This window comes from Cryptomeria japonica, chromosome 6, assembly GCF_030272615.1.
Source record: "Cryptomeria japonica chromosome 6, Sugi_1.0, whole genome shotgun sequence".
NCBI lineage: Eukaryota > Viridiplantae > Streptophyta > Pinopsida > Cupressales > Cupressaceae > Cryptomeria > Cryptomeria japonica.
In genome coordinates this window covers 590,585,785-590,603,091 of record NC_081410.1, presented here as the reverse complement: position 1 = coordinate 590,603,091, position 17,307 = coordinate 590,585,785, and the positions used below count along the sequence as shown (strand labels likewise).

At 33.4% G+C, this 17,307-nt stretch overlaps 1 pseudogene; it reads right to left on the bottom strand.

Annotated features, from left to right (window-relative positions):
• Positions 1 to 474: 474 nt before the first annotated feature.
• Positions 475 to 2,964, bottom strand: LOC131035650 (geraniol 8-hydroxylase-like; annotated as a pseudogene).
• Between the last annotated feature and the right edge of the window lie 14,343 nt (positions 2,965 to 17,307).

The window sequence follows — 17,307 nt, the reverse complement described above, 5'->3', positions numbered from 1 at the left end:
TATTACCCAACAAAGATAGACATCTTTTTGCATGAACTATATCTTCTTCACCATACTAGCACACCTCTTAACAATCAAAATAAAATATGGTTTAATATTATGTTGAAATACAAGCCAAAAGAAGTACTGTCCAATACAAAAATAGATATCCTCTGGATCATATTTTAGGCTTTTCATTTAGATGGTTATGCACTAAAATAATACAGGTGTCAACATATTTAAGGCAATAGTAAATTGCACCTTAGGTGAGACCCAATAACAATATTCGTATATATTTTAACCAGAAATTGTAAGAAAATAAACACAACAATCAACAATCAACAAAAAAAAATACAGATTTTTTATTTATTTCATTATAAGTTATACAAAAGATATATATGCCTCTTAGTTTGATATTGTCAAGCAAACTATTTTTTTTTTTTTCATTACAAGTTATACAGAGGATATATATGCCTCTTAGTTTGATATTGTCAAGCAAAGTAGCAAACAACACAATAGTGTAGTGGTAGATAGGTTGGAGTTCGAAAAACGAACAAGTACTAATATAAGTCATGGGCTAGGCGTGGTATAGCAATGGCCTGTAGTCTATAACCTTCTTCAATGAAGCTCCAAGTTCATCACTCATATCAAGCTTGTGGGAAGGCATCCCATCAGGTAGCGTCCAATCGAAGGAGTGAGCAAGCGAAGCCAAAACCAGATGAACCATCCGATGAGCCAAATGAAGTCCTACACATATTCTTCTTCCTGCTCCAAATGGCAGCAGTTCAAAATCGTGTCCCGTGTACACTGTATTACTCTTTTTACCCTCCAGAAATCTCTATGGAATAAATTTTGAAGGTTCTTCCCAGATGGAAGGATCTCTTCCAATTGCCCACACGTTCACAATGATTGGGCTGTCCTTGGGGATTGTGTAGCCTGCTACCTCGCTGGAGTTTTCAGCTTTGTGTGGGACCATCAGTGGAATGGGTGGGTGCAAGCGGAACACTTCTTTCACTACTGCATGAAGGTATGGTAATTGATCTATGTCACTTTCCTCTACTTTTCTATTAAGACCAACCACCTCTTCCAGTTCTTGTTGGGCCCGCTCCATTACATCTGGATTATGAATAAGTTCTGCCATAGCCCACTCTATCGTAGTAGCGGTGGTGTCGCTACCAGCCATGAACAATTCCTGCCACAAATGAAAACCGTTTAAAATTTACTGCAATCTTTAAAAATAGAAGATCACGAATTGTAGATCACGAGGGAGTATTCTAAGTATAACGAGATTCATTGAAAACAGTTCCTTTGACACGAGTCCTATTGAATAATCAATTTGCATTTCCAAATTTAGAAGTCAACCCAGAAAATAATAATAATCAGTTTGCTTCTCCTGAGTGTTGGGGTGGGCAGAGAAAGAAGACAAAAGCATACCATTTATATTGACTAGAGAAACAACATATTACAACTCATAAACTTTGCCTTTTGCAGCTCTACGGAGCTGGACTCAACTGGAGTGCATAACAAATACAAACTCAGTCATTAAATAGAAAGCTGAGTGCACACTGTAGATTTCAGTTATGTGAAATATTTATGGAGGACAGGTGAATGGAAGCTCAGCATGAATCACATGGACCTTAATCTCTTTGTCAGCTCTGGAAGCTTGTGCCTTAAACACCAAGTTTGACGATTGCCATATAGTCGGTGATAGAAATTAATACGTATCAACATTGAGTCTGACTTTCAGTCTGTTTTTTAATCTTATTATCAATTTTAAATTTCATAAATTAAACAACATATTAAATTTAAAGAATGTCAGTCACTCAATTCTAAATGTTCTAAATGTTTAACACTTATAAGCCTAAAAATCAAACCTGAGTCTGACTTTCAGTCTGTTTTTTAATCTTATTATCAATTTTAAATTTCATAAATTAAACAACATATTAAATTTAAAGAATGTCAGTCACTCAATTTTAAATGTTCTAAATGTTTAACACTTATAAGCCTAAAAATCAAACCTAAGAAATGTAATTTAAGCCATCAGCAGCGATACAAGAAAACAAACAAACACTAACTAAAATTCTTGAAACTTACAAAGATTAGAGCTCTGATGTCAGTAATGGTCAAATCGGTGCCACTGGAATCCAGTAATACGTCTAGAAAATCTTTGTTTGCATCTCCGCTCTCCTCAACATTTTGGCTTCTCTTGGCAAGCCGATCTTGTATGTACACATCTAAAAACTTATGTCCCTTTTTAAAATTTATTGCCATCTTATGGCACAGGCGCTGAGGATCCAGAAAAGCAAGAAATGGAAAAAAGTCAGCAACATTTGGTGTTCCTGCGAGCTTCATTGAGAGGGAAAAAGCATCCTTGAACTCCACAGAATCCGGATTGCTGGGATCAAACACGCTTGAACTGAAGACCATGTTGCCTAACAGATTCATACCGATGTAAAACACTATATGCGCAATATTCACACTTTTTCCCTTCTCCTCAAAAATCAACCGAATGGTTTTGAAAATCTCTTCTCTTCTGAGATGTTGCAGAGCTTGGATTCTCTTGGAGGTCATGAGCTCGCTACCAGCAATACGCCTGAGCTTCCTCCAGTGAGGACCGTAATCGGCCTAACCTATTGAGGATTTGTGCTGATCAAGGGTCTTGGCTGCTTCTAAAACCCATCTCCCAGCAAGATCATGATCATGGGTTTTGAGAACCTCTTTGGCCATGGCAGGAGAAGACACTACCATCACAGTTTTCATGCCTAGACGCAGATTCATAAGAGGGCCATATTTTTGAGAAAGAGCCAGCAGAACCTCAGTGGCCTTTCCTCCTATCAATTGAAAGAGATTTCCTACTAGTGGCAAAGGTGGAGGTCCAGGAGGAAGACAAGGTTTGGAATTATCTTTCCATAATCTCTTGAACATGAGATACAGAGTCACACTGCCAATCACAGCAACAAACCAAGAAAGATTCTGCACATCCATCACGCTACTATTTAACAATAACCCAAATAACAATCAAGTTAGAATTTTTATGTGCGTTCCTCACGGTTTAGAAATTTGAATCCAATCACTTCAACATTTCTCACAATATGGCAGTGTGAAATAACCTCAGGCAATGAAAAACATAATTCGAAAACACGCTCTCATTGACCTATATATAGGCCGCATGCACACTTTACTGGTACAATGGGTTAATACAGGATATGCGATTCCAGGATCAGCAACGACTAAACTTCTTCCTGTCAATTTTGGGTGGTAGTAAGTGTTGGAAAAAATCCCAACTACAACTTAACCTATCATCAATCCTCACTATGCAAGAAACGCATTAAAGGATTAAATGCATTCACCTAAAACTATTAAATATCAAAGCAGAAACCCATTAAAGTATTGAATGCCTTCACCTAAAACTATTAAATATCAAAGTATTAATCAATTAAATCAAGAATTAAAATAGGTTAAATGTTTTCTTAATATTTTATTCATTTATATTTATTTAAAATTTACAAACTTCTTATATTTGTGATTCTATTGACTAATAGTAGTGTAGAGTAATATTAGGATGATGTTATTTTTATAGTACTATCGATTAAGATGATGTTATTTTTGTCATTTTTTAATGCACTTTTTAATACACTTTTACTTGTATTATTGATTAGGATGATGCTATTTTTGTCATTTTTTAATAAACTTTTGACAATAATGTTACTATTTAGAAATAGCCTTCCATAGTTTGACATAGTGATAGGTGGTCCATTTGATTTTTTAGCACTAATTAATAATTTTGAAATAATAAAATTATAATTACCTTTTATAATATATTATATTATAATGTATATTTAAGCGAAAGTGGAAAGCCACTAATATATTATATTAATATTAATACCTGGTTCAAGAGCTCCTAGATGAAAGAACCAGTGAAGAAAACCTCCATTCCTTTCTCAATTACATATTACAGATATGTCACAAGAGTATCAGATCTCCCCCCATGCCAAATATGCAGAGTTTACAATTAATTCAGACTACCAATAGTCCAATAAAGGACCATATCCAGAAAGATTCTGGCCCAAGAGTAGTAAAATTTTCTTATGATTCATACTTGGTTTTCAAAATAGGTATCCACTAACATTGCGTGTTATGTGCCTTCATTGTTTTGCTGACTGCGTGCCCGACATTTCCTTTAGCCTCGCGAAATGGCGAATGCGACCCACATAGTGTGTTATGCACCTTCCTTCACTGTATCATTGATTGTGTGCCAAACATTTCCTTTAGCCTTGCAAAATGATAAATTGTGTGTTATGCACCTTCACTATTTCGCTGACTGCATGCCCGACATCTCCTTTAGCTTTGCGAAATGGCAAATGTGACTAACATAGCGTGTTAGTCATCTTTGTTGTTTTGCGGACTGTGTGGCCGACATTTGCTTTAGTCTCGCGAAATAGTGAAGGTGCCCCACATTGCGTGTTATGCGCCTTCCTTCGTTGTATTGCTGACTGTGTGCCTAACATTTCCTTTAGCCTCGCTAAATGGCAAAATTCGTGTTATGCGCCTTCGTTGTTTCGCTGACTGCATGCTCGACAATTAAACTAAGATAAAAACAAATTAGCTTTGGATATGAGTTGATATCTATCTTTGTCAAACATTAATGTGATGAGATAGAAGTTAATTTAAGAAAGATAGATTATTTGAAATAATCTTTTTTTTTTAACTATTTGTATAAAGATTGTCATATGCAATGGAGAACCAATAACAAGCTTTTTTAGTTTATTTATTTATTTTAATGTTCCAAAAAACTAACATTTCTTATATGTATTTTACCGTATTGATATTTAAATATCCTCTTCATTTTGTTGTGTAAATACTTCCTATTCTAATAGAACTAAATAATTAATACTTATTATTATATATAGTCATTGATAATAATTACTAGGAATAATAATAGATTTTATTAACCATTATTATTATAATAAAAATTATCATATTGCTATTATTATTATTATAATATAGATTGATCATTACATGTATAATTATATATGATACTAGTTATCATAATTATTATTATATTTAATTAATTAACAACAATAATTATATAACTAATATAATTATATAGTTATTATTATAATTATATATATTAATTAATTTTAAATTAATGATTAAAAATTAATATACATGAAGCTTTAGTTTTAATTTGACACACACTATTTTTTTGCAAAACCTCTACAATATATATATATATATATATATATATATATATATATATATATATATATATATATATATATATATATAGTCACATGTAGAAATCATTATTGTTACATTGATGTTTAACTAATTTATTAAGGAAAAACATTTTATGGTTTAACATTTAAATATAAATACTTCAAGGCTAAACTTTCCTCAATGTTATTTGTCAAGAATATTTACTATCTTATTACTACAATTATTATTTCAAGATGTCAAACTTTAAATATTATTTATTACAATTTACTTGAGTTTCAACTTTAATACAAAAGAATTATGGCAAGAATATGATGCAAATGCATCTCTTGTTATAATTGTTTAATAGAGTGTTCATTAAAAAAAAACTATCTCCAATACTTTAAAGGACCTTATAATTTCAATTTCTCTAGGTTTTCTTTTTGTAGAAAATGAAAGACAATTTCCAATACTATATATAAATAAGGTGATGATCAAATATTAGATGTAGGAGGAGATTAGAAATGAGCTAAGGAATGAAAATGGGATGTCTATTACTTTATAATGTACCATGAGAAAGGTGTTGGTCTCCCTTGCTTTTTGTCTCTTTGTGAGCCACATTAATCTACATGTATGAGTGTGTGTCAAATTCCTATAATCTATTTATTTTTAAATTAATAGTTGGTGTTGAATTAAACTTCAATTCAATTTTAATTATTATCAGCTAGTATCAAAGTTGAGTTAAATTGTACAGAAAATGAGGATGCAAATAAGTGAAGGATTCAAAAGTTCTTGGCATAAATCTTCATGATGCAAAAACTACAACTAGAATTTATATTAATTCAAATAGATCTTTCAATCACATTTGAAGGCAAAGTGAATAAGTCAACTATTTAATATTATTGATGAAGTTTGGGAGAAGTTGGAAAAGAAAAAAGAGACAATAATTGTTCTCTAACAATCTACTAATGTTGTGTTTAATGATATTGAAAGGATTGAAATTGTTTCATTCACACTACAAGAAATAGCACAACAAAGATGTTGATTAGGACAATTTTGGAGAGAGCTCACAAAATGCTCTTAGGTGTTGTTTTGGGAAAATAGTTTTTTTGCAAAATAATTAAATACAATGGTATATTGTATTAATTGAATTTTAGATACTATCGAGTGGATTTTTACATTCCTTAAGAGAAGTAGTTAGGAAAGAGGATATCTTACAATCATCTATAGGTGTTTGAGTTTCAAGCTTTTGTTCATATCCCACAAGAAATAAGAATGAAACTTGATATGAAGTCAACATGGTATATTTTAATTGGTTAGAGAGAAGAAAAATATGCTTACTGGTTGTGGGATCTAGTTTCCAAATAGATTTCTAAAATAAAATATGTCATCTTGAATGGAGAAGTGATGGTAATTTTTCTTGAATAAAGCATGCCCATTAAGGAATCTGTACCATTAGAAGACATGGACACTAGAAGTTACGTGTTTAAATTAGAAGGGACCTCAAATTTAATATTGGTACGTGGGTCTCCATATCCAGTGTTTCCCTTCATTCAAACTCTTCCTTGAAAATAATATCCACCATGCATTACAAGGTGTTGACAGTGGAATTGAACTAGAAAACATGCATGAGGATATGGAGGTTAATAAAATCACATACTTTTCCGATTGTATTTATTTGGAAGATATTTAACTCAAGGAAATATTTGGAGCTTTAGAAGGTGAAACTCATTGTATTGAAGATGAATAGATTTATGAGAAATCTATTAAGATAGGTAATAACATTACTAGAAACCATAGTTGAGGTAAGACAAGAAATGTAGGGGTTGATAACAAATAGATTTTCCTCATGAAATGGATTTAGGAGATATTTAACAAGGTCATATAGATGCTTAACACAATTAAAAATGAAGAGTGTTGTGGTGTGGTTATAGATAGAATTGGTACAACTAGGCTACAAACAATGCACTTGATTTCAAATGTTTCTAATAATGCAACTTTTCTTAATGGCATTGAAAATTTAAAATTTTTAAGGGGTGTGTATGCAAGGTGTGAGAAAAGTTGTAATCCCTAACAAAACTAAGCTAGAAATTATATGTGCCCAAGAAACTAAATCTCCTAGTATCAAAGATGAGGACTATCAAGGGAAGATAGTCCTAAAAATTGTGAGCATAACTGATGTTCTGGGCAGCAACAATGAAGGAAGACTAAGAGGGGGGGAGGTGAATCAGTCTTCACTAGATTAACAAACTTAATCACAAATACAGATCTGATAAACTACAGTAACAACAAAGATAAGTAAATTGAGAGCACAACACACAACACCAATATTTTGATGTGGAAAACCTAGTTAAGGAAAAAACCACAATGGGAACCTACCCACAGTAAGATGATACTCTGTAGTAGTATGCAAAATATTACAATGGGGAATGAACATGCATCTAGGAACACTACCTACAGCTCACTGCTCAAATACAATGACCCAGAGGGCTACAACCCTTAGGGAAGTTTCACTGACTTACAAAAGGATTCGAACTACAACCCAGAAGGAATGAACTGAAAGAATAGCATCTCCAAATACCCAATTACAATTCCGGTTAAGCATCAATGTTTTCTTTACAACACCAATCTCTCCTTATTCAGAATACTAAAAGATAAATCACTTGATCAAACATACACGACTCTCTGATAATGCAGACACAAATTCTACATACAAATGACATGACAATATCACCTATATATATATAAATCATCAACCTTGACAACAAGGTTGGCTAAACCCTCAACTCACAATTACAAAATTACATTACTTGATACAAAGATCGACCACCAGAACAATATAATAACTTAAATGACACAACATGGAGTTAATTCAAATTCCCAAATGCTTAAGTCCATCAGAAATAATGCCAAGAACAACAACAACATGCTACACCACCAGAAAAACTGCATAACACAAAAATCATCACCAATTCATATAAACCATCAACAATTGTCATGAAGAAATATAACTTGCGGAGCATCAAATCATGATCCATCCAAAATGAATATACACAAGACTATCCCAAACAATATCCCAAAAAATTAGCTTAAGATACAATCACACCGGAATATACCAAAGGAAATACTGAACTTTGCAAAGCATTGATCAGATAAACAAACTACAAAACCAGATCAAAAGATCTTCCCAATCTGCAATCACCGAAGCAAATCGCAGGAATATGTTGACATCAATGACAACAACATATCCTAGCAGCAACAGTGACCAATAGTATTGAACAATCTCCCCCTTTGGCATTTATGACAACATATGAATGTCAAAAATTAGTCAAGGCAAAGAAATAAGATATCTCTAGCAAACCCCCCCTAAGATGAAGACAGATAAAGCAATTTTTCACATGATCTCTCTCCCCCTTTGAAAAAATATCAAAGATCAAAAAACAAACAACCAAACTCTCTCTCCCAAAATAAAAACATGATTCAAGAATCTCTTCCTCTAAAACACAGACTGCACCAGAGGAGAAACACCAACTCATCAATCCAGATAAAAAGATAAGGCCTTGAGGTCCACCAAATTGATGCAAATCAATGCATCTATTTCTCATTAGGAGGGGTCGATACCCCAAACTTATCTCTTAAATAGACAAATATATCAGCACACAAAGGCTTAGTGAAAATATCAAAAATTTGTTCCTTTGTAGATACATACTCCATCTTCACCTTCTCTTCGCTGACTTGCTCTCTCAAGTAATGATACTTGATTGACACATGCTTAGTATTTGAATGATGCACTAGATTCTTGGACATGTTAATAGTACTAACATTATCATAGTATATAACAGTAGTCTCATCATAGATAACTCTGATATCCTTCAACATTTGCTTCATTCAAACTACCTGAGTGCAATTACTAGCAGCAACAATGTACTTAGCTTCAACAGTAGATAAGGATATTGAATCTTGTTTCTTACTATCCCATGAAACTAATTTCTTACCCAAGAAGAATGATCCAATGGTAGTGCTCTTCCGGTCATCAACATCATCAGCTCAATTAGCATCAGTGTAAGTACACAATATGAAATCATCATTCCTCAGATACCACAAACCATAATCCACAGTTCCCTTCAAGTATTTAAATATCCTCTTCACAATAGTGACATGACTCTCTTTCGGATCAAATTGATATCTAGTAGCCATGCATACAACATGCATAATATTTGGCCTAGTCTAAGTAAGATATAGCAGTCAACCAACCATAGATTTGTACAAACTTTGATTTGTATAGCCAGTGACCACAGGAGTTCCAACTGGTTTGGAGTTGTCATCTAACCCAAACTTATTTATCAATTCCTTCACATACTTAGTTTGAGATATAAATATACCTTTTCTAGTCTGTGAAATCATGTCTCCATCATCTGATAATAAATATCCATCAAGTTTCTCAATGTAAACTTCTTCCTCAAGATCACCATTCAAAAAGGCAGATTTGACATCCATCTGATATACCTTGAAATCTTTATAAGAAGCATATGCAAGCAACAATCTAACAACTTCAAATCTGGCCACCAAAGAAAAAGTCTCCTCATAATCAATTCCTTCTTTTGGAGATTATCCTTTGCAAATCAGTCTAGTTTTATTTCTTACAACTTCACCAACTTCATTCAATTTATTCTTGAACACCCATTTAGTACCAATAACATTCTTATCCTTAGGTCTAGGCAAAATTTCCCATATATTATTCTTTTCAATCTAATCTAATTCTTCTTCCATAGATCTCATCCAATTTTCATCTTTGCAAGCTTCAACAACATCTTTAGATTCAACATTAGAAATCAAACATACTTCTTCAACAACTAACCTTCTTCTAGTCATCACACCTTTATTCTTATTAGCAATAATCTAATTTTCAGAATGATTCAATCTTACATTCCTTAGTGTCTTTTGATTTTTCTAATTTTTGAGGTTCTTGCACCTCTTTAGCAACATCCAGATTAACTACATCTCTATCAGATCAGTCTTCTTTGGTTCTTTAGTCTAAATATGGTGTAGAACAATATGCTAACTATCATCATAACCACATGCTCAGATCTCTTTCCCTAGGTTCTCAACCACCTTCACATTTTTACTTTCCACTATCTTTCTCAGTCTCTTATTGTAGCACCAATAGAATTTTATCTTGGTTGAATATCCCATGAAAATTCCTTCATCACTTCTAGCATCAAATTTTCCTATGTCATCATCTCTCTTGATAGAGAATTTTCTACCAAATACTCTGAAATATCTCACAGTAGGAACATGACCAAACCAAAGCTCATAAGGGATCTTACCGGTATCACCTTTGATATGAACTCTATTAAATGTGTAAACAACAATGCTAATATCTTCTCTCCAATAGATCTTCAAAATATTTCCTTCAATCAACATAGTCCTTGTAGCATCCAAGATAGTTATGTTCTTCCTTTCAACAACTCCATTCTGCTAAGGGGTTTTAGGAGTAGATAATTGTCTTCTAGTCCCATGCTTCTCATAGAATGAATTGAACTCACTAGATCAAAATTATCCACCTCTGTAAAATCTCAGACATTTCACCCTCAGTCCTGACTCAGTCTCCACCTTTGCTTTGAATGTCTTGAACTTGTCCAATGCTTCTGATTTCTCCTTAAAAAATACAACCCACATCATCCTAGAATAATCATCAATTATCAACATAAAGTATCTGCCACCTTGCATAATTCTAAAATTTGTAGGTCCACATAGTTCAGTATGCACAAGATCCACCAATCCATCAGATGTATACTGCTTCCTCTTGAAAGATATTCTTGTTTGCATACCCAACTGACATTCCTTACATACTAGATTAGCAGGCTTAACAATCTTAGGTAGATCTCTAATAGCTTGTGTAGAAATTATCTTAATCATCGAATCAAAGTTCACATGACACATTCTCCTATGCCACAACTAACTCTCATCAATTTGAGAAATCAAACAACTTTTCTCACTAACATTCAAATGAAAAATGTTACCTTTAGTCTTAGTTCCAAATGCAATCTCTATACCAGAGGTATTTAGGATCTTAAATTTTCCATTCTTGAACTGTATATCATAAAATTTATCAACCATCTATCCAACACTCAATATATTATTCTTCGAAACTTCAACATACAAGACACCATCAGTATTATTCTTACCATCAAAAGAAATAGAACCTCTACCACGGATCACACATGCTTTGTCATCTCCAAATCTTACTATTCCACCATTATATCTTTTTATAATTACAAATTTTCTTTTATCATGGGTCATATGATGTGAACATCCATTGTCTATCACCCATTCATATATCTTTTCAACTTTAGTAGCTAAATCTTTCGACTCAATGGTGCATCTAGTGGAATCAATAGGTACAGGTCCATCTTCCTTAATGGAAAGAAATACAACTTCATCTCCTTCAGATTCATCATCTTTAACACCTTCATCAGCAGCATAATTATAGTTCTTTTGATTCCTATGCTTCTGGTTAGGCTTCTAAGGCTTATCGTACTTGTCATGCATCTCATATCTATCATTCCTATCATGCTTATTAAACTTATCATGTCTATCATAATTAACCATTCTCTCTGAGAATTTAGAAGAAAAATGTCCTATCTTATTAGAAGAGAAACATTTCAAAGACAAATTTCTATCATACTTACCAACTTTAGGAAATCTTCGAGAAATGAATGCTTCAAACTCATCCAACTCTCTTTCATATCTGGATATTCTGCACTTATCAGGATCATACTTCTACTTTCTAGATATAAATGTTGATGCCCTACATGTTGTCTTAGACTTTCCATGTGATTCTCCAAACTCACTCAGCTCAAAAGCAATAATCTTTCCAACCAGCATATCACTTGTCACAGTAGTCACACTCTAGATCTCATCAATAGCAACAACCTTATTCTTATAAGCAGCAGGCAAAGATCTCAACACCTTAGCAATAATTCCATCTTCTTCAAGGGGTACATCGGTACATCTGATACCTAGGACAAGATCATTCACCTTAGCCATAAAAGAGTGTATGTTCTCATCTTCTCCCATCTTCAATATCTCATACTTTCCTTTCAAACTCTGTAACTTGGCAACTTTCACTTGTGCATCTCCTTCATATACGATCTCAATATTCTCCCAGATATGATATGCGGTTTGAAGTCCCTTTACATTTGTCATCTCAAAATCAGTCAGGGCACTAAGCAATAATTCCTTCACTCTAATATTATGTTCAACTTCCTTGATCTCATCAGCAGTAACCAGTCCATTCTGAGGAGCATAATAGGAATTCTTTGTAATCTTCTTGTAATCTTCTCCAAGACATTTCAAGTGTACTTCCATCTGGTTCTTCCATATGTCATAGTTACTTCCATCAAACATTAAGTTGTCCTTCTTAAAGATAACACCTACAACTGCCATCTTGAATCTCCTCAAGCGGTTAAGCTTCTTCCAAGGGATCTAGCTCTAATACCAATTGTTGGCAGCAACAATGAAGGAAGATTGAGAGTGGGGGTGAATCAGTCTTCACTGGATTAACAAACTTAATCACAAATAAAAAATGTGATAGACTATAGTAGCAACAAAGATAAGAAAATTGAGAGAACAACACATAACACCAAGATTTTGATGTGGAAAACCCGGTTAAGGGAAAAACCACGGTGGGAACCTACCTATAGTAAGATGATACTCTGCAGTAGTATGTGAAAATATTACAATGGGGAATGCACATGCATTCGTGAACACTACCTAGAGCTCACTTCTCAAATACATTGACCCAGAGGGCTACAACCCTCAGGGAAGTCTCACCGACTTAAAACCAAATTCAAACTACAATCCAGAAGGATTGAACTGAAAGAATAGCATCTCCAAATATCTGATTATAGTTTTGGTTAAGCACAAATGTCTTCTCTGCAACACCAATCCCTCCTTACTCACAATACTGAAAGATAAATCACTTGATCGCACATACACCACTCTTTGATAATGCAAACACAACTTCTACATACAAATGACATGATAATATCACCTATATATACAAATCATCAACCTTGACATCAAGTTCAGCTAAAACCTCAACTCACAATTACAAAATTACATCACACGATACAAAGATCGACCACCGGATCAATAAAATAATTTACATGACATAACATAGACCTAATTAAAATTTTGAAACACTTAACTCCATCAAAAATCACACCAAGAACAACCACAACATGCTACACCACCAGAAATACCACATAAGATGAAAAATAATCACTGGTTCATTGAAACCATAAAAAAATAACACAATGATCAATGTGGATCACCAGAACACATAAGAAATGACTAGGAAACACCAACAAGTCTGTTAGAATTATCAAAAACAACTGCACCAACACCAATTATCAAATCTTCATCTGTCAACGTCCCGAAACTCAAGAATACAACCAATCAACAACTATCAGGAAGAAATATAATTTGCAGAGCACCAAATCATGATCCATCTGAAATGAAGATACACAAGACCATCCTAAACAATATCCCAAAAACTTAGCTTAAGATCTAATCACACCGGAATATACCGGAGGAAATACTGAACTCTGCAAAGCACTAATCAGATAAACAAACTACAAAACTGGATCAAAAGATCTTCCCAATCTGAATCACTGGAGAAAAACATAGGAATATGTTAACATTAATGATAATAACATATCCTAGTAGCAACAATGAGCAACAGTATCCAACAGATGTTAATAATAAAACTGAAACAATGAATATGCATTCTCTTCGTGGTGAAGATTTCATTATAAATATGTGGAACAGTTGTTGAAGCTATCTAGGAAGGTGTCAACATCTAGATATAAATGGTTGGGTCAAAACCACTCTTCCATTATGGAATGGATTCTACCTACTTGAACAAAGCATTGGATTTTTGATATAGAATGATTATGGGCATAATAATTTTTATGATATGAAAGAACTTAATTGTTCAAGCGAGTTATTATCATCAAGTAATTCTAGAATGGTGTAGCAAGTAGTAGACAATATGATACTACTAGATAAGAAGCATGAGTATGCCTCTTGGAAGGAAACAACCCAAAAAATGATGGTTGTCTAGGAGATTCTAATTGGTGAACTTGGGATTGTGGTGGGACAATCTAATTTTTTTTTTTCTTACGCAAGTAGCAGTTTAAGATGATCTAAAGTGTGCTATTGAGAAACTACTTAAATTGCAACAATGCACAACTTATTTGAATAATGAAATAATTGATAATATAATAGAAGGTAAGTTCCAGGTCTTCTTTATTAGTTGATTTTCTATTGAAGATGTAGACAAATAAATATGAAGTGACATAGACTACATTGATAAAGGATATGAGTGCCAAGAATTCTGAGCATTTAGTCTTAGGTGTGATTCCAAATATTTTGGAATTATGAAAAAGAGTAGGAATGTGTTTTGAAAATGTTGAAGTGAATAGTAAGAAACCTATTGGCCATTTGGAGGAATTGATTGTGTTTCATTTATTTTTTGTCATTGATGCCAACACTAGTTGTTTGGATGCTTCACTGACACCCTTTTGGTCCCGATAGGTTGAGTAGTTTCTGGTTGGTTTGGATCCGGCATGATCCGGTATGGTTTGGTTATTGAATTGGCTTATTCATGATACTCATGTTCATATTCAGTCAGTTGGTTTTGGTTTGGTGATCAGATGCTATCCTATTTTCTTGGAAGCTTGGCTTCTAGTTCCGACGAGGGTTTCACTGATAGAGCTTTTGGTGAAGATCTTTGATGATATACATAAGTGGTGTTGGTGCAGTTTCTGGTGGAGTTTCAGGATGCTATTAGTGATCATGTTCGAGACTTAGCAGATGGATATCATTGCTATAGCGTATGGACCTATATTGGGTCCCAGTTGGCCTAGGTTATGGACTAGTTTAATACAGCGTGTGAATTGGACTTCTCGATACGTTTCCAAGAAGTCTTATGTGTTGAATATTCTTTGTTTGGTCTAAGGCTGACATGTTTTGTAATTATGTAATTCGTTTATTGTATTGTTTATGATCGAGGGTTTGTATATATGATGCAAGATCTCATTGTAGATCATCATGGTCATGGGAATGGAAAATGGATATGTAATGTGCAAATAATTTAATATTATTTAGGCGGAGGATTTGTTCGATCATTGGAGATCGAATTTGGTTTATGTAAGAGGATTTAGTCCTCCTGTATTGAGCTTAACCGGAACTGTACTCAGGCACAAGATTTGTTCGATCATTGGAGATTGAATTGGGTATATGTAAGAGGATTTAGTCCTCCGGTATTGAGCTTAACTGGAACTGAGCTTAACCGGAACTGTACTCAAGCATAGGAGATGCTATCTTTGCAGTTCAACACTTCTCTGGATTGTAGTCTAAATTTTTATGTAGTTAGTGAGGCTCCTTTTGTGATGAGCAGTGTGCTCTAGGCTGTTGGCAAATTTCTATTGATGACTACATGAGTTGGACTCAAGTGGAAGATTGTCAATAAAGTCTAATCCTCACATAAGACAAAAAATTTCATCTTCCCTAATCTTTGTCTCTTCATCTATTAAATAATTTGTCTTCAAAAACATTATATTATGTATTCTGCCACTATGAATACTAAAAGATAAATACCTTACTTCTCCCATAAATGCAACCATAAATTGATGAACTATGTAAATCTACATATATGAATATAATTATTACAAGTCAATTCCTATTGTCTCTGTTTTATGCAATTGCTTATTGATATTAAACTAAACTGCAATTTGCTTTTAATTACTTTACAAAAGGAAGGATACAATTCATCTCTGTAAAACAGAACTCATCTGGACAACTGAAGCACGCTGAGATTCGTTCAATTAGTAGATGATCATTGATGAGTATCCTAAAATATTAGGCCACAACAAACAGAAACAAATTAGAGAGTGGAAGGTATGAACCAGAATTGCGAGGCAGCTCTCTAAGCATAAAATACATAGAACTGTAAAGGTATAATCAAGATACAAATGATACCCAAATCGTAGATACACATGATTGTGGAGAACGACCACAAGTTAAAGAACAGTAAAACAGAAAATGATCTCTCCAAGAATTCAATGCACATCGTTGTTAAGAGGATGACAAAAATGTTAAACGAACAGAAAAATAGGTAAAGCTTACTTTAGCATGAGCCATAGTCAAGTTTGGCCAGAAGTCTGAAACTTTGAAGAATATGCCTAAAGAATCTCCAGCACGCATCATAAGAGAAAGTCCACAAACATCGAAATCATAATGTGGACACTTCACCAATGAACATCTTGTCCAAAAATCTTAAAAGCCATGCAAAAAGGTCAAAACATTGCTAGGTGAAGAAACGCTCTGAACAGTGACAAAAAAGACATGATGGACCAACTGAGCGTGCCTGTGAGAGTGATTGTTGATCTTGACAAATTAAATAAGTTTTGACAAATTAAGTGTTTCAAAACACTGGTAGTATTGCGAAAAATGGACCCATAAACATAATAAATTTCGACGCATTGTCAAGGATTACAGTAGAGGGTTCCATCCCCCTCTTTCAATCTCAAACATCTATATCAGTTGCCATGGATATTTTTTTAAAATTATTAAGGAAGAATGAAATAAATTATCTACATAAAATTCAGTTTAATAGTCAAATAGACATTAACAATTTTACATCACATTCAATTTGAAAGATCATATTGATCATAACTTATTTTTTTCTATTAAATTGAATTATATTTAATAATAGTCCAATCAAAATGCCTAAGATTCCTGGGTTGATTTTCATCAGGCAAGATCATGGGAAAGTGGGTATATTTTAAAAATCTTGAGTTATCAAGTAGAAATTCTTTTTCTACATTTTTGATAAAAAGAGCAATTTCTATGGTCTTTTTGAAGAGAGTGTAAATTTTCAAAATACAGAATTTAATTCTAATGAAATAAAAATAAATAAATCATATTTAAGTTGTTCAGATTGTTTGGTTTATTTTTTAGTGGTCATGTTATGGTTTTCATTTCTTTCAAGGGCTTGTTATAGTTAGAATGAGGGATTCACTCATATTCCATTGAGTGAGTGAGATGAGCTATTTGACTTTA